Source organism: Sander lucioperca, chromosome 1 (assembly GCF_008315115.2).
Source record: "Sander lucioperca isolate FBNREF2018 chromosome 1, SLUC_FBN_1.2, whole genome shotgun sequence".
In the NCBI taxonomy this organism is placed as follows: Eukaryota; Metazoa; Chordata; class Actinopteri; order Perciformes; family Percidae; genus Sander; species Sander lucioperca.
In genome coordinates this window covers 24,867,140-24,882,078 of record NC_050173.1, presented here as the reverse complement: position 1 = coordinate 24,882,078, position 14,939 = coordinate 24,867,140, and the positions used below count along the sequence as shown (strand labels likewise).

General features: G+C 38.3%; 1 protein-coding gene across 2 annotated transcripts in view; it reads right to left on the bottom strand.

Moving 5' to 3' along the window:
• Nucleotides 1-14,939, bottom strand: part of lingo2 (leucine rich repeat and Ig domain containing 2) — a 248,052-nt gene that overhangs the window by 99,225 nt on the left and 133,888 nt on the right. For both annotated transcript variants that reach the window (XR_004105613.2, XM_031303352.2), the window contains exon 4: nt 1,237-1,323. The gene's annotated coding sequence lies outside the window, so the exon portion shown is untranslated. The remainder of the gene's footprint in view (nt 1-1,236; nt 1,324-14,939) is intronic.

Sequence of the window (14,939 nt, the reverse complement as noted above, 5' to 3'; positions counted from 1 at the left end):
AAAAAATGATTATATTCGGGTTAAGGCAATACCCCGATTTCTCAAACGCCATGTAAACACCTTACCCCGGTTAAAATTGGAGTTCTTATAACACGATTAACAGAGGTAGAGAACTCCTTCAGTAACCAGGGTATCCCTGCGTGTATATACCTTTACACTATGATTGGTTAAAGCATCTGCGCATGCTTCAACTGCCCCTCCCCACTCTGCTTGAGTGGTTTTTGAACCGGAAATAATCAGTCAGCGCTCCGAGTAGTTGTCGTTGCTATACAACATACAACAAAACAGCGATGGCCGAATTAGCGGGCCATCGGCAGAAAGAGTCTGCTTTCCGTCTGTTTAACCTGAGCAGTGGCCGCTGGTTAACGTTAATGTTAGTTAGCTAGCTAACAAAGTTGGCTTGCTAATTCCACCCGACACTGGTTACAGATAACATTATAATCAGCCAAACAAGTTGTGTGGCGTGAACACTGTGCATTCCTACACTGTGACAAGAACGTGTAAATGAACCATAAAGTTGTTAAATTTTACTAATTGAAAGGCCGCTCGGTGTAATGTTGAGATAGCTCAACCAGAAGAAAAAGCCAGTTGTGCGTTGGCAGAGCGCCACCTAATGTACCGGAGGTAGAGTTACTCCTGTCATTCTCCCCATTCCTCCCTGCTCATGGATACGGGGAGAACTGGCATAACCCGGTTATTCACTAACCCCGGTTACTGCTGTGCATGTAAACACACTGATTGCAACTTAGTGACACGGAGCATATTAAGCCAATTAAGCCAATGAAGCAGGAATAATTGAACAGGTTTAGTGTCACAAAGCTAAAGGTGTAATCTGGATAAAATTCCCAACAAAGCCTTTTATAAAGAATTCCATTGGCATACTGTTGTGTTTAAAAAGGGTCCTTGGAGGACTGTAGTTATATTTAGACTTTTCTCACTGTCTGCAATGACAACAAATGAAATATAAAAAAGTGTGTTGCACGAATAAGAAAATACAGAAATGGTTGGGTGAAAGCTACACACTGAAGTTCAAGATGGTTGCAGGTAGTGAGTAACACTGTGAGTGAACATAATCATATCACCCTGACCAAACAAAGACCATTTTAACGGTTATGTTATTTGTCCATTTCTCTCTACCATAAAGGCACCAGAACTGACACAAAAGTAAAGAAATCGGCCAAAATGAAAGCACAAGTCTGGAACAAAACAGCTAAGACACTGTAAATGTCTGCTTACCACTTTCAGAAGCAATCATCCCCTCAGCCATGGCCTATTCTTTTTTCTCTACTTTTGCTGTGGTCGTCCCTATTTTCGGTCTTTTATCTAGAAGAACGGGAGAGGGAAAAAGAAATAAAAGAAAAAAATACGGGTAAGCTTAAAAGCCACAACGAGAATCAATACATAAAAATCACAATTTCAAACATCTTGAAAACACAATTCTTGAAAAAGAAAAGAAGCACATAGAAGAGACAAGGAATCGATAGCAGAAACAGTGACAGCACATCAGCGAAAGCTTCGCTGTATGCTGAGTTTTCAAACCACATTAGGTAAATCACATGATATATATCTAATCTGTTTTATTTAAACTTAAGCAAGGCTTACAGTGTCAGTATTGTGCTGTGTCCATGGTAAGATTTCTTTTAGCAGAAGTTCCTGATCTTTTCTGAGTCCTTAGCAAACAGTGTGACCTACGCAATGCACACTGGCCCCTGGCTGCTACTCTTTCTACTATAATGAGTCCCCTTATCCAGACTGCAGGAGGAAACACAGAGGATGGTGATTATGCAAAAGGCGTGCCTGAGTTGGTAATGCGATGGTGAGAGAGAGAGAGAGAGAGAGAGAGAGAGAGAGAGGGAGAGAGAGCGAGAGAGAGAGAGAGAGGAGACAGTTATCTCCTCCAATTCCAAAGGCAGAGAGATAAAAAAAAAAAAAAAACTTTAACTAAGGACACTCCTGTTAAAATTATTCTTGACATCCTGTGCTATAAGTATGCCATTAGGAGTTCAAGGAAATAGCTGTTCTGTTTTTTGATCATTTAGATCCCCTCGTTAAGCTTGAACCGAGTTCTTCACACTGGCCACAGAATATTGATGGGCTGTAAAAGGGGGATTTTGCTGAATTCATAATAATCTCCTTTGTGTCTGCCCTTGATATTACAGATGAGCCAAATGACACTGCAGATTGAAAAATGAATTAATATATGTTGATGTAGCTGTCCCAATAAACTTAATATGACAATATTAGACACAAATGATACACACTAAAAAGGTACTCAATCTTGACACGGATTGTTAGCCATGCTAGCGTGGCCATATAGCGGTTAGCAATGTCAACTATTGGATGGATTGCCATGATATGATGTACAGGCATTCACGGTCCCCAGAGTATGAATCCAAATGATTTTGATGACTCTCTGAATTTTAATTTGGCACAACAGGTCAAAGTGAATTATCTCAACAACTACTAGATAGATGTCTAGGCGATGTATCCTCCTGACTTTGGAGATCCCCTGACTTTTCATCTGTAGCGCCATCATCAGGTCACAATGCTAGCTGACATTCGTATTTAGTTCAAAGCACCGCTGTGTGTAAGTAAAGTACAGCGTCACAGAGCCCACTAGCATGGCTGTAGACGCTTAAGGTTGTTTTATGGTTCTGCGGAGGCTCCATGCAGAGCTTTCGCCGTAGCCTACGTAAGTGGCCTGATGTTTATACTTGTGCGCTGGTGTGTGCGTCGAGCCGGCATGTGTGTGTGTGTGTGTGTGTGTGTGTGTGGGGAGTGGGTGACAAAGCGAGGGAGAAGTGAGAGAGTGACGGTGATTAGCTTCGGAGCGAGTACAGACTCTAGAGTAATAGTGAGAGAAACAAAGTGTCTCCCCTGTGTTTTCTGACCAAGGTGGGAAATCTGTAGCAGGAAAAGTTAACCCTCTCCTTGATTTCATGTTGTTTTCGAGAGGTGCACGTCAGGCTACGGCGTAGGGTCCGGCGTAGACGCAGAGGGGTCTGCGGGGGTACGCCGCCGATTCGACGCAGAAGCATAAAACGGCCTTTAGTCTTGTTATATTTTATAATTACCATCACTGTCCCTTGTGTGAGGTCCATTTTTTCGAAACTAAGTACATTATGTACAGGATATCACTGTTTCAACATTGTATAGTGGTATGTCTCTATCATGACAAATACCTATTGACAAATAGATAGTGTATTTATTGTGCTTAGAAAATAAAGTTGATCGTAGTTCACGTTGAAATACAGTATCATTGCATATAATGTGATTTAATAACCTTTCATTGACAATCTGTCATACCCTGGCTTCAGAAAAACTGCCACCAATTCCCCTGCCTGCCACAAGCTTGGCCTTGAATTGTAAGAATCCATTAGCTCACCATTTGCCACCTGGAATCAAGATGCACACCAATCAAGGCAATAGTATCTCTCCTTAATTATGTGATCATAAAGCGTCTTAATATGCAAGAGCACCTGGATGCGGTTATAAACATCAGAGCTTCATCAGCATTTGTTCTTAACTACCACAGTCCAAATCCAGATAATTGGTACTTTATTTTGTAGTATGGTGAGGGACAGATTGGGAAGTGGTATGTTTTTTTCTCTCTTCCCATTTCACTGATCAGCTGAAAGAGAGACAAGATAAAAAAAAAAAAAAAGGTTTTAATTAGCAGCAGGATTCGTGGAGCAAACATTTGCTCAAGACGTGGGTATCCTTGAAGATGAACACTGTTATAAAATTCTATTTTAGTTTTATAATTTTATGTTTAAAAATCATTATATTTGTTTTACTGTAGTATGTGGTTTTATTTGTCAATAATGTTTTCCCTATACACACACACACACACACTTCTATTTAAAGTGATGCCTGTGTCCCTTGATGGTGACATTCAAAAGTAGACTTATTATCAAAATGATTGAATTATTTTAAACAGTCTTAGTAGTCAAAAACCATGGTCTTTGAATGTAAGTTTTATAATATGATTTTCAGCTCATTTGTTACAGCTGCGACTGCTTAGCTGCATGGGGAATCTGAAAAACACAGGACTTTCAGCTAAGAAAATCCATCTGAAAGTTTAATATCATTGCAAAAGAAAAGACAAAATGTAGTTGTATACAATGTGACGTTTATTGCATTTACTAAGATGTTTTTATTTGAATGCTTAGCCAAAAATGAGAAAAGAAAAAGAAAAAGTCATCCTCCCGATCCAAATGTCTTTCCTTTTAACTAATGAAACACAGCTAATAAAGCAGAAGCAATTACTTTGCACAGCTGGGCATAATTTATATGTTTCTTTCGATCATGAACATTTGATTGCTTGTAAATACACGCCTGATTTATACTTCTTTACAGTGTAAAACTCAGTGGGCCCAATGACAAGAAAGCAATTAATCACATTAGTATGCCAATTAAGAAGTTGGTCTGCTCCAGTGAAGGTATAAAAAAAGTGAGGGAATTGAAGATGCGAGAGTGAGGGCCTCCTGGAAGTTAATGTGAGCCAATTACATCCATCACTCCCACTCGTCCCCATAGGGAAGGTTTCACATGTTGCCACTGAAGTGCTTTATTTATGAAGATTTAAATCCATTGGCCTCTTGTATGCATGTAATATGCATTCAGTGTTAAAGGACATGGATATTTATTATTGTCAAACATACAATTAATAAAAGTGGGTACTGTTTTTTTATTTTTTTATTACAAAATCTGAAATAATCAGCTTACAATAAAGATAAGAACAGTCAATAGGACAGAGATCTTCAACAGGGGGTCCAGGACCCCTAGGGGGTCCTCAGAGTTGCTGCAGGGGGGCCACCAAACATTTTTTCAAAAATTAAGATGCCTTAACATGAATCCAACATATATTAAGCTTAGCGTTAGTTCATGCAGGTCATCACATCAAGGTGGTCCTTTTAAATGTGACCTTTCCTCACTGGTCCCTGCTACACTGACGCTGCTTCACTCACTGCTGCTGCTGACATTGTTTTTCCTCCACCATCCCAGCCCCCACCTTCCTAGTTCAGAGTCCTAACATGACTCAAACGTTTTAAATAGTTTTCAATGTCTTTCTTTTGGCTCACTCTTTTTTTAACCCAGGAGGGTTTCTGCATGGTGCTCCCTGTTTCAGCGTAGCATGCTGCTTGGCTGGTCCAAGGAGCATTGTCAAGAGCTGAGCCATCAGCGCCAAGCATAACCTGATTTCCATTTGTTGCAATAAATGGTTAAATCTATGACGAGAGTCTTCCTGACTGAATATTAGCAAATATAAATCAGCCTATTTGTGAAAAAAACCCCATTAATGATAGGCTTACTGGCTTGTAGGTAAGGTAGTCACTAAGGTAGCCATCTACAGATACAGTTAATCCTAAGGATTCACTGTTCCACATGTATGTTTAAAATTAAAGCATTATTCATAGAATCATGCCAACAATTATTATTTTAATAGCTTTTTATCTCATGCACTAGAAAGGAATGCATAAAGGCTTTAGGTCGCCCTACAAGTTATTGTAGGTCCAATTTAATATGCAACCTAATTTTATACACTATATGTAGTAGAAGGTTGCTGAACCGTCTCTCTTTGTTAAGAGGTCCTTGGCTGAAAAAAACATTGCAGACCCCTGGTCTAGGAAATCAATATGTGCATATGAAGTCTTAAATCTAATGACATGACAGAATCACTTGCAACTTTGACTTCAGCTTTCACTTAAAATTACCTGAGGTGTTCTTCAAACCCTTACTTGAAGAAAATATATACATATACATATACAGTCATGTTTCTATTTCTTGCTCTTGTGAGGAACAGAGCTGCTGTTTGCTATAGGAGGAAACTTCCGATTTTTTACATCCACCATTCTAGCCATCAGGGAGTGAGTAAAAAGATGGATTCTTGAGTCTTGCTGTAAGCTAAGTAGGAGCTAAGTATCTTTTCTAACATGAAATCAATGAGACCTCCACACAGTCAATGTGAACAGGGGATCATTGCATCCATTTTCGGTAGCCTAAATGTTGTTTTGCAAAATCAATAACCAATCAGAAATGTCTACTTCTAGTCATCACTTATTGATGGAAGGTAGCCTGGCGTAACTAATGTTTTACTATCTTTGAATGAGCACAAATTCAATCATACAAATTTATGAAACAACCTTTAATATAACCTTCTTTCACATGAAAAAGTATTTATACAGTATCTATATAGTAGCAACTACCTATTCAATGAGAATAATGTTTTGGTACTTACAAAGCCCAACAAAAACATTATTTTTGAAAGACATATAGATTAAATGTAATCAAATGTAAACGTGATTAGAAAAGCAATAAAATATATTAAAATAAGATAAAGATATAGAAATACAAATATAAATAGGGCTATCTTTCCTGTGTTTTTCATACAGAATAAAGTGTTCTTCTGTTTCCAGTAAGCACAAACTTACAGTAGGCTGACAACACCTAGGGCTGAACATGGGCCTCTTTACAAAACAAAAATTGGCCTCTTAAGAAAAGCCTCCCCATACAGTGGGCCTCCTCTTTCAAATATTAATGATAAAAAGAACAAAACTAATCACTGGTACCTGTTGCTGGTAATACGCTACTTCTTAGTAGGATGCATGTTTTTCTTTATAAGGATAAGTATCTCTGCCTTGTTGCTGCTCAGTCTATTTCTCTTCTCATCCAAGATGTGAGATGCAGAGGTGAACATCTGCACACTAAAAACAAACCACACTTCGACTTTTGTTCACCGAAGCACCTTCTTATGTGTTTTAGTAATGTAGTTAGTTTGTCTGTTGTGTTTAATCTATTATTGTGCTTTGTTAAATTAGTAACGTTATGGTATATGACGACGCTGTAGCGGAATTTATTGCCATCATTTGTTAACGTTATGCTACCGTAGTTCCCCGGGGATTTGGGCTTTTATTTTTCTTATCTGTAAATAACTTGTTTGCTAACATTTGTTAAGGTCCTAAGGGTATGACTGTTGATGGCAATTGTTTAGATGTGCCAAATTGTAATTATATTATCGGACTGTTGAGCTAAAGCTATGCTAGCAGCAGCTGTAACTTGTTGCAATAGCAACTCCAAACATCATGGGCTTTCGCTGTCTCAAGCCAGGGAAATTGAACACGCTTTGTTTTTTGTTAATGATTAATGTTTTGTTTTTTATTAATGGGGATACATGTTCTATTGTCAATTTTATGTTAATTTAAGCAAAAAATTAGATGTTTTATGATAATAAAGAGGCATGGTTTACTTCATAGGCTGTGTACCTGCGTGTCTGGTTCACATAACTGTAGGCCTAATATAACAAAAGATGTATCCTGAGATTCATTGAAAACTTAAATTCTTTATATGTAAATATATTGTTAATCGCAATTATTTATAGACAATTAATTGTACAGCAACAATTGGAATTGTTACAGCTCTAAACACAACAGTTGAAATTGATGCAACGCAACAGATAAACATTGGTCACTGCCATCTGTGAACGTCATCTTACTTGCCGACAGACCGATGGCAGTCAACAAGGCAAATAAATCAGGGCCTTTCCGAATCTTTATCTGGGTAATTAATGGGCTTTTAAAGGATGACTTTTTGTTATTTTCAGTCTTTATTCACCCATCATTCATTGTGCCAAAAACAGTTAGTCCCCTCCCTTAAAGGGAATAGTACTCTCCAACGCATTTAAGAGTGAAAGCAAACGGTAACCCAAAAAGGCAATACATCACATTTCTTTCACTATACCAACCCACAAACTGCAAAGAGACGTGCCTATAGGCTATTAACATTTTCAATTATGCATTTGCTGAAACTTGTGTATTTTGTGATTTATACATGCTATTTTAACTAACATGGACTGGACTGCTCAATAACTCTGATAGAGCTTTCAAGTCAATCAAGATGTTCAGTAAAAACAAACTGCCCTCTGGGTAAACCTCTTCACATCAATCTTTGATGGGTAGTTTCAAGGATTCGTGGGATTTTTACAGGCCTGTTATCTACCATCTGGCATCACAAATTGTAGCAATGTGTCAACACAAGCAGCAACTCAAGGTGCAACAAATCTAAGACATGATTTATATTTGCCCTAACACAATCAAATCTTATAAAAGATTATGGGCATTCAAAAAAGTCAAATGAAGCAAAGACACCTTCAGACTGAAGTGATATCTGATGACCAACAGCCATAGAAATAACCAAGAAAGTATATAAACAACGTAAAAAAAAAAAAAAGAGTATCAAATGGACTTACATAAGTCAAATGTAAAGATATTTGCTGAATTATGTCTCTTTAAAGACATGCATTTTATGGTGTGTGTCATTGTGTTGAAAGGACTATTTTCACGACTTTGTGGGTGAAATTATTAAAGCTAGCTTTGGCCTCTTAGTGTGTGCTAGAGAGCCAGAAAAAAGCAACAAAAGGCTCCACACTGAAGTAAATAATGAAATGTGTTACACAATCAATATAGTTCAAACTGTTAAAAATAACAACCAGGTTATAGCTTTCTGGATATTTGACATCAGCACATCACAGAGTCATCTGTATGCATATATGCATGTGTTCATGTTCCCAGAGCTATTGACAATCTTAGATTTCATTTTCTTCCAGATAATTCCAGTTTGTTGTAATAACACTGCAAGGGTGCATCTGCTTGATGTAACAGCCTATGTCCATGTATTTATTGCACACACATAGATTGTATTTTGTGTCTGTGGCGTTTATTTTGACAGTGGGCTCCTTGAGGGCCTTTGCATCAAGTGGAACCATTTTGACTGGCCTTGGCTCCTGGGGCGTCACAGTGACTCCTGAGAGGAAGAGAAAGATCAGAGCAGCTGCATTTGTGGGGAAGGAAACTACACCACCACATGCTCCATATCCGTTCCTCTTAGCCGGCTCAGTGGCCAATACCTCGCCTTAATGAGATGCGGCAACACACACAGACACATGTAGCATGTCTACTCTAATTATACTAGAAAGCTCTGCTGTCTCCTCCCGCACCCCCTGGTGGCATCATGCAATTCACTCCAAAGGGTTGTTTTTAAAAGAGTAAAAAGTCTTTCATGAACAACGGCAGTTATAAAGAAAAGAAGCTAACAGCACCGGAGTGCACAGCAGAAACAGTGGTTTAGGAGCAGCATTTTGTGCTATAGGTTATGGTTATTTCCATAAATTTTAATTCCTGCTGCTTAGCATAACATCCTTTAATAGACATATACACTTTGTGTCTTTCTTTATCTGCATTTTTCATGGCATTTTGAGCATATGTGTTTGAAAGCTAGTTTATTGCTCAGACAGATATAACAAATATCCTTGTGCCCATTGCCCTCATGGCTCGAAAGTACTGCTCAGATGACTACAGTCTTGTTATATGCAGCTAATACACATAACCTATTTAAGTCTATGTTGATTCATATATAACTTTAACATATATCATAGACACCCTCATGTTATAATAGAGATGCAAGTGGAATAAAAAGGAAAAAATATTTAGGCATTGGGGTTCTTGTTTGTGGGTTTGACTTTGCCTTCCCTTTACTTTTTAAGTATACAGGTAGGCTTGGGTGACTGGATTGCGGGTCGGATAGGTAAACTTGTGAAGCTTCTATTATACAAGCTTAATTATTGTAGATTAGTTCCATGTTTAATTATTGTTGATTAAAATATAGATGCATACAAATAAGTATTATGGTAATTAAACACATTTACACCTAACGACACAATTAAGCTGTTAATAAAACTATGTGTGAAATGTCAATTAGATCTGCAATGTATTATTGTTTTTCATTATTATGTCTTTGTCATGGATAAATTACTAAATTTGTAAAATGATTTGTAAAATGCTCTTTTGAAAGTAATTCAAATTGAAGATGTGGTTTGCATATGCATTTTCCTTTTTCTTTTTCCATCCACAAAACATTAGTTTACTGCTTTACCAGAATTTGACACTGCACTGGCTTGCTTGTATTATTGATGTACAGTAGTACTGACTGCCTCTGTAGCATCCACTCGGTGGTCAGTAAGGTGGCCATTTTTCCCTTTAGAATGGGCTAGACTTATGCCTGATACACTAGCTTCTAATTACAAAGACAGGTCTAAATGTTAAGCATGGCCCAAATATCTGAATTTTGACATGGAAAACATGTACTGCTGCTATACTAGAGTTTTCAGAGTATTGCATTTCCAAAATGCTTTGGTGTGTTTCATGCTTTGTTCTTTTTCCCTGTGCTTATTATGTTGCATAATGTGCTAGATTTCGTGTGGCATACTGTGCTGTACATTTAGTTATATAAGTGATTGCTGGTTAGTTACATCTTGAAAGGCTTGCTTTCTGTAGTCCCTCAGAAGCATTATTTAATAGTGTCAAAAGTCTAAAAGAAGCTGTATATATGTGCTTTGGGAAATGGCCAACTGCAACGTGAAGTACTCACAATGTGTCATGAACTGGATTACATATACAAAAACACAGGTATGTTTATTTAAATTTAGGTTAAAGCAGTGACAGCTCTTGCACAGACAAGTGATCAAATAGTCTTCATTTTGAAAGGCAGAAATGCTCCACAAGAGCATTCCGCTGCAAAACACTAGCATCCAGTGTCATTTCATAAGTACTTCAAAGCAAACTATAAATAGACTGACAGGTACACAGCAGTCAAGGCACCTCCACCCCCCTTGGGGAAGCTCTCTACATTTGTTCCACCCTCAAGCTGCTGTACACCATTTCTACAATCTTCTACTGCTGAGCAATTGTCATCATGTGGGCTTCTTTTTCTCTTAAGATCACTGCAGTTATGAAATAAAGCATGCTTTTTTGATCTCTATTTCTTTCGCCCACTCACGGATGTACATTTTGGTGATAAAATGATGTAGGGCATGAATTAGTGTGGGATAAATATGGGCTTTTATGAAGTACCGATCATCATTCGACAGTAGCCAACTGACAGTTTGGCAGGTGCAGCCAAAGTCCTCTCACTGCCTCCCCTTGAGCTATCCATAGTGGTGACTATGAAATATGGACAGCAGCAAATTGAGATTCATCAGGCACGCCTGCCTTGCTCACTGAAATCTATATTCAATTTTGGAGCATCTGTCATGGCAGTGGCAGGCTGAGGCATGCTGGGATTGAGAATCACGTAAGTGTTCTGAAATTGTACATAGTGGAAAAAATCTCTCTGTCTTTCTCTAAGCATATCTGGCTGCCAGTCTGCCTCTCTTTCTTTCTCTGTATCTGCAGGTAAATCCGCATACACTTAAGTATTTAGAACAATAATCAGTGCATTCTTATGTGTACTCGTCAGTTTTAAGAGACTCTGCCAGCACTGGGAGGATTCTGACATCATCTCTAAACCCCTGATAATGAAGCAGCTAGCACACTATGCTGACAATCTGTGGACACAATGTAAGCTCAAGTAGCTATACAGGCCAAGGATACTTGCTGGCTGATTGGTCTACAAATGCAGTACATGTATCGATTATGCAGTATGTTAAGCGTAATCTTCATATCACATTTTCCCACGTTTTGTTTACTAGAAATTATGTAAAGAAACATTTCCTCTTTTTTCTGACAAAAACAATCGAACAATCCAGACCAAGTATTTTCTATCACACATGACAGTGAGGATGCATGGACATGACGACAGAGAAGAAGAGAGCAAGAAATCCTTGATCCTTGATGAACGGTCGGACTCAATTTTCCTTTTTCTTATGCTTCTAAGAGTTTATGATTAAAAGGAAGCAATTGGCTAATTATCTACTGTGGAAAGAAGCAGAAAGGTCAAGGTTTTATCTGCAGGCTTGGTTTCTGGTCTCTGTAGAGTGGGTCAAAGTGATCTAAGAATTCTCATTACAGTCCATTAAACTTGTATTGAGAATCTGTCTGTGGACGTGCAGGTAGAGCTTAGTGTCGTCCTCAAGGACACTGACATGAACCTGCAGCGTTTCGGCTAAGGACCTGCACACTCACCACCTGGCTCCCTTGATTTAACAAACTCCTTGATTTGATGATTCAGTAAATAGAAAGGCTGCGGAAGCTATTGTGCTCCTCCGCTGACCTCATGTGCTTGATTCAACAGATCAAACCTCGGCTCACATCCCCCATGAAACTTGGGTTCAAAAGAGGTACTATACAGAGTTAGAGTCTAAATATAAAAATAAATATTTACAGTGTAAACTCTCTGCAACTTAAAGATATAAATCTGCAATAAATGAATAGCACTTTCATTTCAGCTGTTCCATTTATATTACTTTTTTACAATAAGGCCAAACTTTAGTACAACAGACAAAGGATGATGTAACACACTACAGTAACACAATGCTCTTAAGATTCAATATGTATGCTCTGTACCAAGACATATATTTGTGATAGAGATGCACCGATTACAATTTTCTAGGCCAATTCCGATTTTTCATTTAGTTTGACCTGCCGATAACGATTTTAGCCGATTCCGATTTCATTTTTTCTAACCACTTTACAGCACACACAAATATTTATTTTCTATCTTTTCTTTAATAGAACATTTTACATTTTGCATAGAACATTTTTTTTAACAGAAAATCGATCGCTATAAAATAGAACTATATAAATTACTCCTGGTGTGGGAAATTCACACACATATAAAGTGCAATGTTATGGAAGAACCATTTCCTTCTTTTTACATCCAATATCCAACTAAAAAAATGTGATATATTTAGCAAACTAAACCGCCTATAAGCAGTGATTGTTAGAGTGCATGTCGGAGAATAGTGCGGACACACGCTTCACACCGCAAGCGGGCGCGCCACCTGGCGGAAAAGGTAGAGAAAGGAAAAAGAGACTCGCTATCCGGAGGATAACTAGCCAGCGGAGATTGCGTGTGTGTGTCCTTGAGAACTGTAAGTCGCATAACTTATGTTGTCAGCTCATTCTTAGCTGGTGATTTCATTGTTTGTGTTCTTCACCTGCTAGCTAGGTTGCACGTGGCTGTTGATTCAATATAATGGCGATTGTTGAACGCCCTTGTTCACGTTTGTATTTTATGTGCATTATTTACATGCTACAGCAGTTACACTGCATTAAGATAATGTAAATAATAGTGGGTTTATTATTATTATTTGCTAGCCTATATATAATTCCTATGCATTGTGTATGGTAGCCTTTACAATGTTATTTATTTACAGCATTTGACTGGCGTAAAATTGGCATATGTCAGACTGACCGGCTGGTCGCCGGTCATGGCCGATCACATGAAAAACGGCCAATTCCGGTCGCCAGTCGGTCAATCGGTGCATCTCTAAACTGTGATAAGCCTGTTTGCAATATAAATGAAACAAAACATACATAATGGCATGCACGCGATGTAAAATGATATAACATGCAGGTTTATGTCAGGGTGCGGCAATTCATCGTGAGTAAGGCCCCCCATCTGTTATTGTTTGAATGTGAAATGACTTCCATCTTTAAGACTTGTCATCAGTCTGTCACTAGCCACAGAGAATGCATAATATCACCAGTAAAGCTCTTTATTAGTTCATGGTGAACAATGAGCCATGTCAGCCGATAGAGGAAGACTCCCCTTCTCATTCCCAAACACAAGGAAGTGACAATCAATAGAAATGCTTCATTTGGTTTATGTGTACTGCTGAACACACCACAGTAGAAATATATTGTTTTTTGCTCCCTGTAGGGTTAGCACATTTCCACCCACGAAAGTGCCAGTCATTGTCTCCACAGGCTTATTATTTAGGCCAAGTCCAAGCTATTAGAAAAAAAATATGTATAAATGTTTCAATTTGCATATTTCATATTATGTATGCAAATGGAAAGCATGTTCATACATGTCATATTTCAGTGCCCAAGCCTGCAGGTTTTACAGAGCTTTAATTGCAGTATGTCAAAGACAAGCAGGGCAATGGCAGATGCTACAATGATGTTTGTTTTTCTGCCATCAGCTTATTTTAACAAATGACACAACTGCAAAGTATGGTTCTTATCAGTGTCAGGGAATGTCATGCCACATCCAATCTCAAAAAATACCTTGCACTCTGTGTCACTTATCCCTCCATCAAAGCACCTACAGTACATGGCTGAAATATCTGACCATGGAAAAACAGAAACACAGTGTTCTTGTAAAAACTGTAGGAGGAGGGCAAGGCACTGGGGAGGAAAGTCATTCTGAAGACAGAATGTGAAAACTGTAATGAAAAACAATGTGAAATATAAAAAAAGATAATTTAATTTGTGATGTTAGTGTTCCATTGAGAATTTACGGTCTCTGCAGAATTCAATCCAAGATGTACAGACATATCTAACTGTCAATGATGAAGACTACATTTTATAGTATATGTGTGTATCTGTCTGTCACACACAAAACCCATAATCCCCTTGTTGTTCATGGTGGCAGGTTGTACCCATGGTAATTTTAGAAATCACTGTGTGCTATCTGTCCATATTAAGATTATTTTAGCATCAATGTGTGGGAGATAATCCATCCTTCATTGATGGACTTTGAAGAGCTCAATCTCTTGACTGTTAGGCTTGTTAAGGCATGGGACAGGTCAGAGAATATGTCTGAAGCAATTATACCTGGGGGAAGGGAAGATTGGTGCCTTTATGATTGAGCGGTCCAAGAACTGCAGTCCCTTTTTATGTATGCATGCAATGCGTCAAATTGAGCTGGAGGTATTTTTTGTTATAACTTATTTATTTTGTTAGTGACTTTGTGGGGCTACAATATTTACAAGCCACTATGTTGCATTGTGTGTTGATCTTTAAAATGATTTCCTACAGTGCTCAAGGCATTGCTCAAATTTGGCGGGTTTAAGTCCAACCTGCGGCCCTTTGCTACGTGTCATCCCCCATCTCTCTCCCACCTTTCCTGTCTATCCACTGTCACTCTGAAATAAAGGGAAAAGCCCCAAAAAAATGATCTTAAAAAAAAAAAAAAAAGTAATAAAGGCCAGAGCTTTA